The following is a 15,558-nucleotide window of genomic DNA, read 5'->3' as shown; positions in this document are numbered from 1 at the left end:
ACAGATTTCCTTTTTGCTTTTAAAACTTTACTTTATTTTTAATTATTATCCATTGTTTTCTATTTAAAATTTATGCTGCTCAAACATGGCCTCTGGGAGATGCATAAGCTAGGCTGTGGTGACATATCTGCAGTTAGGATCTTTCACACAGCTTGGTCTGTGACTTAGTTTAGAGAGCATTCACCTTCTTTATTGAAAGTTTTTTTTGAAATGAAGACAAAAGAATCATTTATTTCAGAGTGGCAATAATAGGCAGTGAAATGAAAGTCGAAAATATTGTTGTCCTTGACCTGGTTATTCTCTTCATACAGGATCAGAATGTCTTGGGAAATCCTTTCATGTTCTTTTTGGTGCACTAGGGTTCTGCATTTCTTTTGCAATCGGCTACATGGCCCTGCCTTTGGTTGTGTACTTTATACAAAGCTGGCCGATGTTGCTTTTCATCCTGTCCCTCTCCAGCCTGCTGTACGTTCCTTTATGGTGCTAGGTAGGAATTGAAACTTTAAACTGGGTAAGCAACAGGTAAGAACTTTTATTGCTGTTAACTTCTGCCACTGCTTCCAACCAAGGTAAAGAAAGTGTGAGTTCTTCTTGAATGAGGGTAAGGGTGGGGTTTGGCATTAGCAGTGTAATAAAGAGGTATAGTGATGTCTCCTTGACTGTAATGAGATGATGGACATTCAGGAGGGGTAATTTTTACCTTAAATGCTTAGGAGTAATCGAATGGAACCAATTGCCAGCCCTATTTTGCCAGACTGAAATCAATGGGTTGAAACTTAAGTGGGTTTTAACATGGGCCAGTTATTCTAACAGCATGATTTTGAGGTAGAGGGAAATGAAACTGCTATTAGAACATCAATAAGTTGCTTGATTTATGGAAGACAGAAAGCAGAAGTAACCAATAATATAAATCAATCTACTGGAAAATTTAAAGTTAAAACAAAGGAAATGCAAAAAGCCTGGTTTACAGAGTCAGAAATGACCCTCAACATCAATTGGGTAGGTTCCAAATTGTTAGCAATCCCCACACATCAGGAAGAAGTTTTAGGGTCTTGTTGCGAGGTTCAATATCTGTCTTAGCAATGGGAATATTGGTAGATTGTTCAAAAAGGTTAAACAATGTAAAGATAATTAGCAAACAAAAAAATACAGATATCAATAGCTTATCTAGGGATACCTTGAAGCAGGATTTTGCACCTCATCACAGCAACTGGTTTCAGAGAATCCTGGCCATGTAATGTGCTTCACAGGCTCAATGTGAGAAGTACACATTGGTGGGAGAAGACCACAAGATGTGTACATTGTGTACCATTGTTGCTGTGATAGAAATAATTTGTTTTAAATCACCAACCACAAAATTTGGCTCTATAGTGCGAGTTTTTCATAAGACCATTGAACATAATAATTAGGAGCATGAGTTTGGCAGACAGCTCCTCGAGCCTAGTCCACCATTCAATATGATCATGGTTTATCCTTGGCCTCAACCCCACTTTCCCAACTGTACCCTATGTCCATGATTAACTGAGAGACCAAAACACTTTGTATCTCAGCCTTAAATATACTCAGTGTTGGGACATCTACAACTCTCTGGTGTAGAGAATTCCAACGATTCATAACCCTTTGAGTGAAGAAAAATTCTCCTCATCTCAGTCCTGTATGATTGAAACCTGATTTTGAGACTGTGTACCTCTGTTCTAGATTCTCCAATCATGGGAAAACCTTTGTGTCAAACCATCAAGCCCCATCAGAATCTTATATGATTCAATGAGATCCTCTCACTCTTCTAAACTCCAGAGAGAACACGCCTAATTTACTCAACCTCTCCATATCAGACATCCTTCTCATCCCAGGAACCAATTTGGTGAACCTTCAGTGTACCACCTCCAATACAATATCTCCTTCTTTAAATGTGGCGACCAAAACTACACAAATTATTTGAGATGGTGCTCTCACTAAACCACCACAATAATAAATATGCATAATGTAGATACCATGTGGCCTTCTCTGATCAATGTGTAATTATCACATTCAGTCTGTGAAACACATAACATAGCCAGGGTGCTCTAAAACCAGTTGCTGGAATGAGGCCCAAAATTCTGCTTCAAAGTCGCCCAAGATAAGCTATTGATGGTATTTGTACAATGGAGCAAGACTTCCTTATTCTTGTACTCCAATCCACTTTCACAAAAGGTCCTTACGCAATTTGCGAACATACAAACATACAAGCATACGAATTAGGAGCAGGAGTAGGCCCTCAGCCCTTCAAGCCTGCTCCACAATTCAATAAGCTCATGGCTGATCTGATTGTAACCTTAATTCCACATTCTCAAGATGACCTTTCACCTGTTTGCTTATCTTTCTACCTCTGCCTCTAAAATATTCAAAGACTCTGCTTCCACTGCCTTTTGAGTAAGAGAGTTCAAAGACTCACAACCTCGTGAGAGAAAAAGATTCTCCTCATCTCTGTCTTAAATGGGCAACCCCTTATTTTAAACAGTGACCCCTTGTTCTAGATTCTCCCACAAGAGGAAAGATCCTTTCCACATTCACCCTATCAAGACCTCTCAAGAACTTATATGTTTCAATCAAGTTACCTCTTTGCCTTGTAAATTCCAGCGGATACAAGCCTAACCCATCCTACCTTTCCTCATAAGACAACGCGTCTATTCCAGGCATTAATCTAGTGAACCTTCTCTGAACTGCTTCCAATGCATTTACACCCTTTCTTAAATAAGGAAACCAATGCTGTACACAGTATTCCAGATGTAGTCTCACCAATGCCCTGTATAACCGAAGCATAATCACCCTACTATTATAGTCAATTCCCCTTGCAATAAACAATAACATTCTATTAGCTTTCCTAATTACCTGCTGTACCTGCATACTAACTTTTTGTGATTCATGCACTAGGACACCCATATCCCTTTGCGTCTTAGAACTCTGCAATTTCTCACCATTTCAATAAGATGCTTATTTTTTATTCTTCCTGCCAAAATGGACAATTTCACATTTTCCACCATTACACTCCATTTGCTAGATCTTTGCCCACTCACTTAACCTATCTATACCCCTTTGTAGCCTCCTTATATCCTCTTCACAACTTAATTTCCTACCTAACTTTGTGTCATCAGCAAATTTAGCAACCATACCTTTGGTCCCTTCATCCAAGTCATTTGTATAAATTGTAAAAAGTTGAGGCCCAGGCACAACACTCCCTGTGGCACAACACTCATTACATCTTGCCAACCAGAAAATGATCCATTTATGCCTGCTTTTGGTTTCCTGTTAGCTAACCAATCTTCTAACCATGCCAATATGTTACCTACACCATGAGCTATATCATACATTATTTACAGAAATCATTCTAGACATTAATATCTCTTCATGACAAAACTCTAGAGAATACAGACCTAGTCTCCTCAAACTGTCCTCATAAGACAATCCCACCATCCCAGGGATCAGTCTGATGAACTTTCATTGCACTCCCTCTGTGGAAAACATACCTTCCTTAGGTAATGTGGTAATTGTGGTTTTATATAATGTGTAGTATACCTTTAAGAAGAATGTTATAAAGGAAGATCACATGATCTCCTGTAACCAATAAAGGAGTAGCGCGGGCTACCTCTTTAGCCAGCAGTCAGTAGTATGAGGATAGGGTTTGATGTGAAAGCACACGAGTAGCTGCTGAGTACCTCGTAAATAAACAGAATGTGTTCCACCTAAGAAGTGTCCTCTGATCAATTATATCTGTAGTACCAACTTGGCCATCCCACAACAAGCGTGCAACTGAGATTCACAAGTCTCAACAAACTGGCAACGAAGATAAAGCAAGGATAAAACGAGGATAAAGCAAAGACCCAACAAACTTGCGACGTGGATGAAACAAACTGGCAACAAGGAAAAAGCGAGGATAGAAGGAAGATACAACAAACTAGCATCGAGAGCAATATCACTTAACGGAAGAAGCCAAGAGAAACAAAATCGGGCTTTACCTCGCACAGTAATTGTAAGTAGAACTTTCAAGTCATCGAAGTAATCCCCTCACAGAATGCCGCAATTCAGAATAATTGATTCTTTCGATCCAGCCACAGATGATTGGTCTCATTATATTGAATGTCCCACATTCTATTTCCAAGCAACGCCATCAGGGAGGAAGAGAAGAAGCAGGTGAACCTCTTACCTACATGTTGGAATAAACCATACAGCTTAATTCAAAGTTTGATGGCACACAGTGCCCCAGATTCAATAAATTTTGATGAATTGGTGGACGTAGTAAATGGTCATTACCAGCCAAAGCCCTCGGTAACAATGCAACATTTCAAGTTTAATTCAAGGAATAGAGCCCAGGGGGACAGTTGCTTGTTATGTGGCAAGTTTGAAACAGTTAACAGAACATTGGGAGTTTGGTACCTCTTTAAACAATATGCTCAGAGATTGTTTAGTGTGCGGTGTGAATGAGGACACGATTCAGAAGAGATTACTGTCCGAAACAAATTTGGATTTTAAGAAGGCGCCAGAGATAGCACTGGCCATGGGAAGTGCAGTTGGAATTCAAAAGCCGTATAGGGAGCGCAAAATGGCGCCGTCCTCCACATTGGGCAGGAAGCCCCAGCCAAAAAAGGCACGAAAATGCAAGACTCTGCCAAGAAGTGGGAAACAGTAACTGCTAGCAGAAAAATAAAAAGAAATGACTTGGCAGCGAAAACGAGCAATAATTGCAGCAGAGGTGAAAATAAGCATTCTTATAACAATTGGCAGTTTAAAAAAATTGAATGTTTTTATTGTCATCGAAATGGACACATAATGAGACAGTACAAGGAAAGAATAAAGCAGACTTTCAAACAAAAGGAAAAAAAAACGTGAGACCTACAGAATAGAAGAGCCTGAAGCAACAAATTCAGATGTTTATTTGTTATTTCATTTGAAGGTTGGAAAGACAGAACCAATAAATGTAACAGTAAAGATAAATGGCAGACCTATTAGAATGGAAGTGGACACAGGAGCTTCCACTACAGTAATTGGTGAACACACCTTCAAATACCTGAATTATGGTGAACAAAAATTAAATTTAGAGGAAACTGATGCCAAACTAAAAACATACACCGGCAGAGACATCCAGACAGAGTTACTGTCCATTGTGGAAGTCAATCGGTAAAACTCCCTTGATGATGGTAGCAGTCGAGGGGGCAAGCCTCCTGGGATGAAACTGGCCAAAGGAGCTTAAGTTAGAATGGGCTGAAATTTTCCAGCTGAGAGCAAGTGGGTTACCAGAGCTACGACAAAAATACGCCTCAGTCTTTGAGGATGAACTTGAGAAGATCCAGCGGCTGCAAGCAAAAATTCACGTGGATCCAGAGGCAACTCCATGATTCATAAAGGCGGGAAAAGGTCAATACCTTTACAGATTAGAGAAATTGGGTGCTATACAACCTATGCAGTTCTCAGAATGGGCAGCGCCAATAGTCCCCGTAATTAACCCGACCAAAGCATCCGAATTTGTGGAGACTACAAATTGACAGTTAGTAAAGTGGCTAAGCTGAACAAACACCCCGTACCAAAAATCGAAAACCTCTATGCCAAGCTGGCAGGTGGAACCGCTAACACGAAGCTTGATGTGAGTCACGCTTATCAACAATTAGAGTTAGGGAAGACCTCCCGGGAATTTGTCACAATTAATAACCACAAGGGGTTGTGACAATATATTCGATTGCCTTTTGGTGTCTCCTCAACTGGCGCCATCTTCCAGGAAAAAAAGGAAAGTTTACTGTAGGGACTGCCCCACATTGTAGTTTATTTAGATGATGTTTTGGTAACTGGACTCACAGAAAAGGAGCATTTGGGAAATTTAGTGGAAGTCTTAAAACATTTTTTGCAAGCTGGAGTACGTTTAAAAAAAGAAAAGTGCACGTTCCAAGGGAGGGAATTAATCTATTTTGGTCACCGGGTAGATTCACAGGGCCTCCACCCAGTTGAGGAAAAGGTGAGAGCCGTAAGAGAGACGCCTGTGCCAAAGAACGCCTCTGAGCTCAAATCATTCTTGGGAATGATCAATTATTATGGGCAGTTCTTACCCAATTTGCCTACACAACTGGCACCCCTGAATTATCTGCTCAAGAAGAACCAACGTTGGTCTTGGAAGGCACCCCAAAAAGAAGTCTTAATTAAGGTGAAACAATTGTCGCACTCATCCAACCTATTAGTACATTATGATCAGAGGAAAGAATTGGTGTTGACATGTGACGCATCCCCCTACAGAGCGGGAGCAGTGCTCTCCCATCAGATGGACGACGGCACAGAACAGCCTATTGGATATGTGTCAAGAACGCCCACCACAACAGAAAAGGAATACTCACAGATAGAAAAAGAAGGCCTGTCAATCATCTTTGGTGTCAAGAAGTTTCACTAGTATGTACATGGTCAACATTTTACTCTTGTTTCAGACCATAAGCCATTGCTAGGATTGTTCAGCGAAGACGAGGCTATACCACACATAGCCGGCAAGAATACAATGATAGGCGTTGATCCTGGCAGCATACAAGTACACTTTTGTACATAGGCCTGGAAATCAAATTGCAAACGCCATTACTTAGTCACTTGCCTTTACAAGAAAATGATGAAGATGTCCCAGTTCCACAAGAACTTGTGTTTTTGTTAAATTTCTTAGATTCATCATCAGTATGTGCTAGAAAGATCAGATACTGGACAAGTAAGGACCCAGTTATATCTCAAGTACAAGAACAAGTGCTTCATGGTTTGTCACAAGAACCTGTATCTGATGGAATAACACTGTACTTCAACAGAAGACATGAAATAACCAACCAGGATGGTATATTATTGTGGGGAGCACGTGTGATAGTACCTCCAAAGGAAAGAGAGCCATTGTTAATCGAACTGCACAACGCACATCCAGGAATTTCCCGAATAAAAACCATAGTACACAGCTATCTATGGGATGGATGGAGAAATAGAGTTTAGTAAAGAATTGTGAGCAATGTCAGCAATTGCAAAAATTACCTCCAACAGCTCCGTTACACCCTTGGGAGTGGCCAGGAAGACCATGGTTACAATTACACATTGACTCTGTGGGACCTTTCATGGGAACAATATTTATGCTCATTGTTGATGCCCACTCAAAATGGATGGACATATATGAGATGAAGTCACCAACGTCTTCTGCTACAATTGAGAAGCTGCATCAAAGTTTTGTAATTAATGGACTACCAAAAGTGGTTCTTTCTGGCAACAGCACCACATTTACAAGTGCTGGGTTTCAATGGTTTATCAGCCTCAACGGTATCACTCATGTAAAAACTTCACTGTACCATCCTTCCTCAAATGGACTGGCTGAAAGGGGGGTTCAAACGTTCAAGTCAGGCATGAAAACGTTAACTGGCGATTCCTTGGCAACCAAGCTAACACGCCTTCTTTTTCATTATAGGACCACCCCTCACACAACAACAGGTGTCACACCTGCGGAATTATTGATGAAACGCTGTCTCAGGACAAGATTGAGCCTAATAATGTCGAATTTAGGGGGGAAGGTGGAAAGGAGTCAGGGAAGTCAGAAAACTAGACACTATGCCAGTCGTGAGAGGAAATTTACCATGGGAGAGACGGTATATGTGAAGAACTTTGGAGAAGGACCAAAGTGGTTACCAGGTGAAATAAGTGCGTGACTAGACCTCTATCTTACCACATGAAGGTGGAAGGCCAAGTCGCATGGAGACATGTGGATCATCTAAGGAAGAGAGAAACAAATCACCAAGAAATAATTCCACCAGTGTTTACGACCAGGTCAACGTTTCCTGTTGAGAGAACTCAACCTAGTACAGATGTATCTGATGTGTCAGATGTACCTGCAAGAGTTGAGGAAACAGATTTGCAGGTACCCGCCGAAGAACCTGATGTTCAGACAACTCCAGAAAATGAGGTTCCTAACAAAGCATCTGAAGTTGTAGAGCTGAGACGTTCTACACGGCAAAGGAAACCCCTGGAAAGACTGAATTTGTAAATTACTTATCTGTGTAAATAATTTGTTATTTTGAGAAAATTGTAATTGTAAGTGTAAAATGTATTTCCGAGTAAATGGGGAGGGATGTGGTAATTATGGTTTAATGGAATGTGTAGTATACCTTTAAGAAGGATGTTATAAAGGAAGATCACATGACTTCCTGTAACCAATAGAGGAATAGTGCAGGCTACCTCTGTAGCTGATCAACTCTATCTACAGTGCCAACTCAGCCATCCCACAACAAGCGGCAGCTGGGACTCACAAGTCCCAGCAGATAAGGAGGCCAAAATTATCCACAATATTTCAGGGGCAGAATTTTCCCCCCGTCAGGGGGGGGGGAAGTTGATGGGCAGGCACGTGCGGGCGCACTTCCGATTGGCGCCCCCGACCGGAGGCAGGGCGCCATTTTACATGGCGGGCCAATTAAGGCATTATGCACTCCCTGTGCAGGCAGGGAGGAATGCCTAAAATCAAAAGTGCGCTCTTTCGCGCATGCGCATGAAAGAGTGCACTCATCTCCCTGAATGCTGCCTCAGGGAGATGGCCTCTACTTTCAAAAATATTAAAAATAGAAAAAAAATATTCCCTTACATGTCCCCTCATGTAACAATGTGACAATGTCACATGAGCTGGGACATGTTCATAGTTTCCAGAAAAACTTTATTAAAATTTTTAAACCCCTACATGAAACCTCATCCCACCTGTGGATGAGGTTTCATGTTTTTCCTACTTCCTGCCGGGGCTCCTGGCCTGCCCGCCAACCTTAAGGTTGGATGGGCACTGATTACTTTAATTGATCTGTCAATGGCCTCAATTGGCCATTGACAGGTTGGCGGGCATGCAGCTGATTTTGCTACGCGCCCGCCTTCCTGAAAATTTAAATGGGGCGCAGTGATGTCGGAAGTTCCGCCCAACATCATTGTGCGTCATTTTACGCGTCGGCGAGTAGGCCCTGCCCCCGTTCGCCGATGGTAAAATCCTGCCCCAGGTGTGGTCTCACCAACACTCTATATCATTGCAGCAGGACTTCTTTACTCCTGTACTCAAATCCTCTTACAATAATGGCTTACATACCATTTGCCTTCCTAATTGCTTGCTTCATCTGCATCTTAACTTTCTGTTACTTATGAAGAAGGACCCCCAGGTCCCGTTGGACATCAGCACTTCCCAGCCTCTCACCATTTAAGAAATACTCTGCATTTCTGTTTTTCCTACCAAAATGGATAACTTCACATTTTTCCACATTATATTCCATCTGCCATGTACTTGACCACTCACCTAGCCTGTCTAAATCCCCTTGAAGCTTCTTTGCATCCTCCTCACAACTCACATTCCCACCTAGTTTTGTGTCATCAGGAAACTTGAAAATGTTATATTTGTTCCCCACATACAAATCATTGATATAGATTGTGAGTAACTGGGGCCCAAGCACTGATGTTTGTAGTAACCCCACTCATCACAGCCCACCAACCTGAGAATATAACCTGCTAACTCCTATTCTCTCTTTTCTGTTTGTTAATCAATTCTCAATTGATGCCAATTTATTACCCCCAATCTCATGCCATCTAATTTTGTTTACTAACCTTTTGTATGGGGCCTTGTTAAAAGCCTTCTGAAAATCCAAATACACCAAATCCACTGGTCCCCCTTATCTATTCGACGAGTTACACCCTCAAAAAAATCCAACAGGTTTGTCAACAGGATTTTCCTTTCATAAGGGACTCTTTCATAAGACTCTGCCTAATCTGACCATTATTTATTAAGTGTCCAATTATGACATCCTTTGTAATGGACTCTAGCATTTTCCCTACTGCTGATATCAGGCTAACAGGTCTGTAGCTCCCTATTTTCTCTCTCTCTCCTTTCTTAAATAGTGGGGTTGCATTTGCTGCCTCCCAACCTGCAGGAATCATTCTAAAATCTAGAATTTTGGAAGATCATCACCAATGCATTCACTCTCTCGACAGCCACCTCTTTCAACACTCTGGCACGTAGATCATCAGGTCCAGGGAATTTAACAAATACCAGTCCCATCAATTTCTCCATTACTACTTTTTTAGTAATATTAATTTCTTTCAGTTCCTTGTTCTCCATCATCAGCTACTCAGGCTGCCCTCGCCTGAACTGCTGCTGGATTAGTTGGCCCCTTGTAACAACGGGGTCCTGCATGGATTCCTCTCCACATTTCCAGGCCCATCTCTGAGATCCTCCATGTGGTTCTGCCTCCTCTGCCTCTGAATCTCCTGGACTTCCTTGTCCAACAGCCTCCTCCTCTTCCTGCCCCTCCTCCTCTGGAGCCTCCCCTTCTCTCTTCCCCCTCAAGCACCACAGCCCTCTACTAAGCCATTTTGTGCAGCATACATCAACCACTTGGGAGACCCTTGCAGGTGAATATTGTAGGTCTCCACTAGAGTAGTCAAGGCATTGAAATCTATGTCCTGCTTAGTGAGTGTCCAGATGTGCAGTTGGCTCATGTTATATTTGCACTGGGCCTCAGTTTAAGGATCTCTCAGTGGGGTTAGAAGCCATTGCTTCAGAGGATAGCTCTTGTCGCCTAGAATCTATCTGTATCTATGAGGGGTGGAGTAGAAGAGCTGAGGTAGCTTTGACTTGTGGAGTATAAAATAATAGTGGCAGTTTCCCGGGAAGCATCCACAGACATGCAGGAAGTTCTTCCTATGGTCACAGACCACCTGGACATTGATCGAATGCCATCCCTTCCTACAAATGAGTCTGTCTTTCTGCAGCTGCCTTCATGACAAGATTGGTGCAGCTGATGCCCTGGTCTATGATGCCTGGACCTCAGGGGTGCTGGCTACTGATGCAAAAGCCATTGTCCTCCTTGTTTGTGAGGCCACATCCAATCCTTGGGAAGCTGATGAAGTCAGCCACCCTTGCAACGAAGGCACCTATATCAGCAAGAATGCAGCAGAGGGCGGCCAACTGAGATATTCCAGAAAGGTCAGCAGCAGAGCTCTAAAATGGACCCAAGGTGAAGAAGTTGAGGGCCACTATGGTAATACACCTTTAAGAAGAATGTTAAAATAGAAGATCACATGATCTTATTATCCAATGACAGAGTAGCGTGGGCTACCTTAGTAGTCTGTAGTCAGTAGTCTAGAGTAAGAGTCTGTAATATAGAGACACGTTTTTAGTGGTAAGTACACAAGTGTAGCTGCTGGGTTCCTTTGTAAATAACTAGAATGTGTTCTATATAAGAACCGTCTACTAATCTGCTATATCTATGGTATCAACTCGGTCATCCCGAAATAAGCGTGCAACCCGGATCCATTAGTCCAATTAAACTAGTGACCAAGGATCCAACAAACTGGCGACAAGTTGAAAAAAGCAAGAGAAAGCAAGGAAGGACGAAAAAAACATGAAAGAAAAGCGAGGAAGGAAATCAAGTGAACCAAAATCGGGCCATACCTCGCATGGTAATTGTGAGCAGAATTTCCGTCCTAATCGTCAAAGCAGTCCCGTTAAAGCATGCCGCAGTTTGGAAGAGTTGATCCTTTCAACACAATGGTGGACGATTTATCTCATTATGCTGAATTCCTCACATTTTCTTTCCAAACTAATGACATTGCAGGAGGGAGCAGAGGCACATGATTCTCTTATCCACGTGTGGGAGTGAGACTTATGGGTTCATCCAAAATTTAATGGCACCCAGTGCCCCAGATTCAAAAAGTTTTGATGATTTAGTGGACCTTGTGAAGAATCATTACCAGCCCAAGCCCTCGGTAACGATGCAATGGTTCAGATTTAACTCAAGAAATAGAGCCCTAGGGGAGACAGTTGCTTGTTATGTGGCAAGTCTAAAACAGTTAACAGAATATTGCGAGTTTGGTACATTATAAATGATATGCTTAGAGATCGTCTGGTGCGTGCTATAAATGAAGATTCAATTCAGAAGAGATTACTGTCTGAAACAAATTTGGCTTTTCAGAAGGCACAGGAAATACCACTGGCCATGGAGAGCTCAGTGAGGGACTCGAAAGCCATGTAGGGAGTGTAAAATTGTGCTGTCCTCCACATTGGGTGGGGTACCCCAACCAAAAAGGGTTCGAAAATGCACAGCTCTGATGAGAAGTGGGAAGCAGCCATTGCTTTCAGACAAATAAAAAGAAATGACTTTGCAGCAAAATCATGGAATAATGGTAACAGAGGTGGAAGCAGACAACCTTGTAATGAATCGAAGTTTGAAAAAATCAATGTTTTTACTGTCATCGAAACGGATTCCTCATGAGACATTGCAGGGATAGAATCAGGCAGACTTTCAATCAAAAGAAAAAACCCTATGAGATTCCTAACATAGAAGAGCCTGAAGTAATAGCTTCTGATATTTATTCATTGCATAATTTAAAGGTAGGAAGAAAAGAACCAATCTATGTAACTGTGAGGGTCAATAATAGGCCTATCAGAATGGAGGTGGATACAGGAGCTTCCTCTATGGTGATAGGTGAGCGTACCTTTAAATACCTTAATCATGGGGAATTTAAATTAAATTTGGAAGAAACAGATGCCAAATTGAAAATTAACACAGGAGAAGACATCAAAATCAAAGGCATAAGCAGGGTTACTGTACAGTATGGAAGCCAATCAGCAAAGCTACCAGTGTTCGTATTGAGAGGCAGAGGACCAAGCCTATTAGGATGAAACTGGCTGAGGGAAATCAACCTTGATTTGTCACAGAGATTCGAAGAGGAAGCTGAAAACCTGCCTGTTTTGGAAAAGGAGCGTTTAAAGACTCAACAACCTAAAGAAATGCAGGATGTTTCAAGCAAAGGCATGGTAGGACAGCAAGAAGAACTAGGAGAGACCATCCTGAGGGACAGAGTCCGGGCCAAGGTGAACAACCTCCGATAATAAAGTGAAAATCTGCCGAAAGATTTCAGGCACTACCAGTTTCCCTCCTGTCGAAGTATGCACCTCTGGAAAAGAATGAAGAGAAGCGGAAAGAGTTCTGCACTCCTCTAAGTAAAATGAAGGATGAGTTGGCAGAGAAGACACGACACTGCTTAATTTTCCAGGAGGAAGTACACCAAATCAAAAAAGAGATGGAAGAGCTAAAAGAGCAGCTGCATGGAGCCAAAGAGTCTTTGGAGACAAAAGCTGTAGAATTTTCCAAGAAGCAAATTATGAAATTCTAGGAGACTCAACCACTGAGTTCGCTCAAGACGAGCTTACATCTGAGAGTAGTCTAGCCAATATGGAAGTCAAAAAGAAGCCTGAAAATAAAGTCAGTGTCAGAAAGAAAAAAGCCCATTGAAAGAAGACACAGAAACACAAAAAATACTGTTGATTCTAGCAATGTATGAGTATACTTTCATCCGCAGGCCTGGAAATCAGATTGCAAACGCTGATGCACTTAGTCAGTTGCCTTTGAAAGAAAATGATGAGGATGTTCCAGTTCCTCAAGAACTCATTTTATTATTGAACTTCTTAGATTCACCACCGGTATGTGCTAGACAGATCAGAGATTGGACAAGTTGAGACCCAGTCTTATCCAAAGTACGAGAACAAGTTCTTCAAGTTTGGTCACAAGAACAGGAATCTGACTAAATGAAACAGAAGATAGGAGATAACCAGCCAGGATGGTATCTTATTGTGGGGAGCTAGAATGATTGTTCCTCCAAAAGGACGAAAGCTTTTGTTAACTGAATTACATAGTAGACATCCAGGTATTTCCCGAATGAAGACCATAGCACGCAGCTATCTATGGTGGCCTGGAATGGATGGAGAAATAGAGAGCTTAGTGAAAATTTGTATGCAGTGTCAGCAAGTGTAAAAGTTAGCGTCAACAGCTCAGTTATACCCCTGGGAGTGGCCAGAAAGACCATGAGTGCAATTACACATTGACTATGTGGGGCCATTTACGGGAACAGTGTTTCTCCTTATTGTTGATGCTCATTCAAAATAGATGGACATATATGAGGTAAAGTCACCAACATCTTCTGTTGTAATTGACAAGCTACAACAAAGTTTCACCATCAACGGACTACCAGAAGTGGTCGTATCAGACAATGGCACGGCATTTGCAAGTGCTGAGTTTCAACGGTTCATCAGCCTCAATGGTATTATCATGTTAAAAACTTCACCATACCACCCTTCTTCGAATGGACTGGCCAAGCGAGCAGTTCAAACATTCGAAAATTCGAAGAAACTAACTGGAGACTCCATAGCGACCAAGTTAGCACATTTTCTTTTCCATTCTAGGACCACCCCTCACATGACAACAGGTGTCACACCTGCGGAATTGTTGATGAAATGCCGTCTCGGGACGAGATTGAGCTTAGTAACGCCAAATTTAAGGGAGAAGGTGGAAAGGAGTCAGGGAAGTCAGAAAATTGTACATGATTGGCATAGTCATGACAGAAAGTTTACCGTAGGAGAGACGGTATATGTGGAAAACTTTTGTGAAGGACCTAAGCGGTTATCAAGTGAAATAAGTGAAGTCACTGGACCACTTTCTTACCATATGAAAGTAGAAGACCGAGTTATATGGAGACATATAAATCATATAAGGAGGAAACAAAATATCAGGGAACGATCCCTCCAGTGTTCACGACTGCGTCAACATCTCCTGTTGAAAGAACTCAACTGAGTACAGACGTGTTTGAAGGATCGGCTGTACCTGCAAGAGTTGAGGAAACCGATTTGCAGGTGCCCACCGAAGAACCTGTTGTTCGAACAACACCAGAAAAGCAGGTCACTGACAAAATACCTGAAGCTGTAGAGCTGAGATGTTCTACACGCATAAGGAAATCCTCAGAAAGACCAAATTTGTAAATTACTTATCTATGTAAATAATTTGATATTGTGAGGAAAATTGTAATTGTAATTGAGTAAAGTGAGAGGAATGGTGGTAATCTGATATGTAATATACCTTTAAGAAGAATGCAATAATAGAAGGTCACATGATCTTATTATCCAATGACAGAGTAGCACGGGCTACCTTAGTAGTCTGTAGTTAGTAGTCAGTAGTTTATAGTCTAGAGTAAGAATCTGTAATGTAGACACAGGGTTTTAGTTGCAAGTACACAAGTGTAGCTGCTGAGTTCCTTTGTAAATAAATAGAATATATTCTACATAAGAACTGTCTACTGAAGAAGGGTCATACGGACTCGAAACATTAACTCTGTTTCTCTCTCCACAGATGCTGCTCGATCTGCTGAGTTTTTCCAGCATTTTCTGTTTTAGTTTCAGATTTCCAGCATCCGCAGTATTTTGCTTTTATTTTGCTTTAACCTCCTTGCTCTCAAACTCTATGCCACTATTAATAAAGCCTATGATACTATATGCTTTATTAACTGCTTTCTCAACCTGTCCTGCCACCTTTCATGGCTTATGCCCAGGTCCTCTTCCTACCAAAATGTACTACCTCACATTTCTCTGCTTTGAACTTCATTTGCCACCTATCTGCCCATTTCACCAACATGTCTATGTCCTTTTGAAGTTCTACACTGTACACCTTTACAATTACAATTACGATTTTTCTCAATACATCATTATTTACATGTATAAGTAATTTACAAATTCAGTCT

General features: G+C 41.6%; 1 pseudogene; it reads left to right on the top strand.

Annotated features, from left to right (window-relative positions):
* The window catches only part of LOC144685950 (organic cation/carnitine transporter 2-like), an 80,341-nt pseudogene that overhangs the window by 58,443 nt on the left and 6,340 nt on the right, over positions 1–15,558 (top strand).

Source organism: Cetorhinus maximus, chromosome 10 (genome assembly GCF_964194155.1).
Source record: "Cetorhinus maximus chromosome 10, sCetMax3.hap1.1, whole genome shotgun sequence".
NCBI lineage: Eukaryota > Metazoa > Chordata > Chondrichthyes > Lamniformes > Cetorhinidae > Cetorhinus > Cetorhinus maximus.
This window is presented reverse-complemented; position numbering and strand designations above follow the sequence as displayed.